General features: G+C 40.1%; 1 non-coding gene across 1 annotated transcript; it reads left to right on the forward strand.

Annotated features, from left to right (window-relative positions):
* Window positions 1–1,889: 1,889 nt before the first annotated feature.
* Window positions 1,890–1,962, forward strand: Trnar-acg (transfer RNA arginine (anticodon ACG)). The gene has a single exon. It is a non-coding gene; the product is annotated as a tRNA-Arg (tRNA).
* Window positions 1,963–2,516: the final 554 nt, after the last annotated feature.

Consider the following 2,516-nt stretch of genomic DNA (forward strand, 5'->3'; position numbering starts at 1 on the left):
TCATAACAATCTCTTTTGGGCATATCTTCTATAGTTTTTATGCACATAAGCTAAACGTCCTTAATGGTCCCATATTACCTGCAGGTACCCTAGATGTAGGGCTGGCACTTTCGCACTAAGGGGCATTCGGTGTAAGCAAAATGTAAAAAATATGGGGTCATATTGGGTGAGAGCATGATTTTTGGCATTCGGTGAGAGCAAAATGTAAAAAATATGGGGTCATTGGGTGAGAACATGACCTTTTTTAAATGGAATCTTTGGGTGAGAGCCGAAACAGCGCCGCAAAAACCTCGAAAATCAAATTTCTAGTTTTAAATGGCTTCAAATTTCATTGTTTTTTCAAAATAAGTAACAAAATCACCGGGCAAAATCAATGACAAATGAAAGTTGCTGTTCAAATTGAACTTGTAAGGGTCTTTGGGTGACAGATCAAATGGAAAAATAAGGGGTCTTCGGGTGACAGAGCATTTGTTTGTAAAAAATATGGGGTCTTTGGGTGACAGCGATGCTGAAAAGGGGTCTTAAACAGCCCTACATACGTGTCACCTCCAAAGTTGGAGTGCCCCCCCGGGGGGGGGGGGGACGTACCCCCCAATCGATCTGAAATTAGAAAAATCCCATAGCCTAGGAAAATGGCCTAGGCCCTACAGGTTGTTAATTATTGTCAATATTAATATTTTGGACATTTATAATCATAATGAAAACAATAATGACACCCTATGACACCTGCTACAACTTGAGAACAAGTCCTCAAACCCGGGCCTCAAACGTTCGAAATTTGTAGTTTAAATACTACAACTGGGTAGGCCTATCGGTAAGGGACCGATCGTTATTTACGGCAGGGGGGGAATGGGTGTTTTGGCAAAAATATCGACAAAAAATTTCGCGTTCCCCCCTCGCGTCCGCTCAAAATTTTCGCGTTTCCCCTTGTTTTCTCCATTTAAAATTTAACAATCCCCCCTCCTGTTTCAACTAAAAATTTCAGGTTCCCCCCTCAAGACCACAAAAAAATTTCGTGTTCCCCCCTAAATTTACCCATTCCCCCCCCTGCCATAAATAACGATCGCTCCCTAAGCTGCCTTAATTTAAATGGGGCATGGTCATCAAAAGCTATCATCAAGAAGTTGAAAGCCCTGCCCCTGCATGATAATCTTCAATGCCTCTCCCTGGCTTCCTACCTGTGCTGAACTGAACGCATAGTTCCCCTGGGCATAATTGCGCATAACATCTGCCCTAAAGGAATCCCGTTTTGCACATTTTCATGTTTTGGCCATGATTTCAAAACTCTGGCATTTCGCGGACTCAGGCCATGCCAACTGCGCATGTTCCGTTTGTTAGGAATCGAGTAGTCTCCTCCGCAGCCAGTTTGGTTACGCTCCCTCCACACAAACAGTCTGCCAATGGCCACTTATAACGCCGTTTTTGATTGGCTACACGTATATAGCCGTAGAGCTGTACATACGGGAACTTGATTGACCTCAGTCTAGCTGGCGAGATGGCGGGTCAAACTTGCTCATGAATAATAAAGTAGCCGTCTAGCCGATCGACCAATTGAAAGCTTTGTTTGACGTCAAGCTGGATGACGTCGGCAGAAAACCGTTAGCGAATCAAAAAGGACCAGTTCGTGACCATTGGCAGACTGTTTGTGTGGAGGGAGCGGAACCAAACTGGCTGCTGTGGAGACTAGGAATCGAGCAGTAGCGGTTAGCGTTGCGGTTTGTATCATGGTTCGGAATGTTCGGAATTGTAGAATTATGGTTCGGAATTGGTTAGGATTTGGTTCGGAATTGTTAGGAATTGGTTAGGAATTGGTTAGGAATTGTTAGGAATTGGTTCGGAATTGTTAGGAATTGATATATTTATTAATAAGCACCCTTTACAGGCATGTCGGTCCTGTGGCCCAATGGATAAGGCATCTGACTACGAATCAGGGGATTCCAGGTTCGAGTCCTGGCAGGATCGAATTTTTTATTTTTTTTTCCTTTTTCTAAATTTTTCTTTTAAGATTATTTATACGGTGTACCAATATCCCTTTTTCAATTCCCCGATATTTTTTTATTCCCTCTTTTTTTTATATTTAATTCCCCCGATTTTTTTTTTAATTTCCCTTTTTTTTATTTAATTCCCCCATTTTTTATTTCACCTTTTTTAAAATTTAATTCCACCATTTTTTTAATCCCCCTTTTTTAAAATTATTAATATCTTTTTTTTCCAAAATAGTTTACCCTTCGCACTTGATTATTAGTTTCCTGTTTACCTCCCGCGTCCAAAATTGAAAATCTCCAAATAATTAATTATTTTATTTTTATTTCAAATTTTCCCCTTTAAAATAACTTTCAACTACTTCTACTTGCCATTTTCTGACTTTAATAATATCAGCAAAAAAGCAAACTAAAACAGTACCAACTGACCAGCAGGGAAACTTTGAATGGATCTTTAAGCAAGTACGGTGTACATAACCAAGGAAAATAAATGTTAAAAACTGTTTAATATGTACAACAACATCCAAAGTTTAG

This window comes from Amphiura filiformis, chromosome 12 (genome assembly GCF_039555335.1).
Source record: "Amphiura filiformis chromosome 12, Afil_fr2py, whole genome shotgun sequence".
Taxonomy (NCBI): domain Eukaryota; kingdom Metazoa; phylum Echinodermata; class Ophiuroidea; order Amphilepidida; family Amphiuridae; genus Amphiura; species Amphiura filiformis.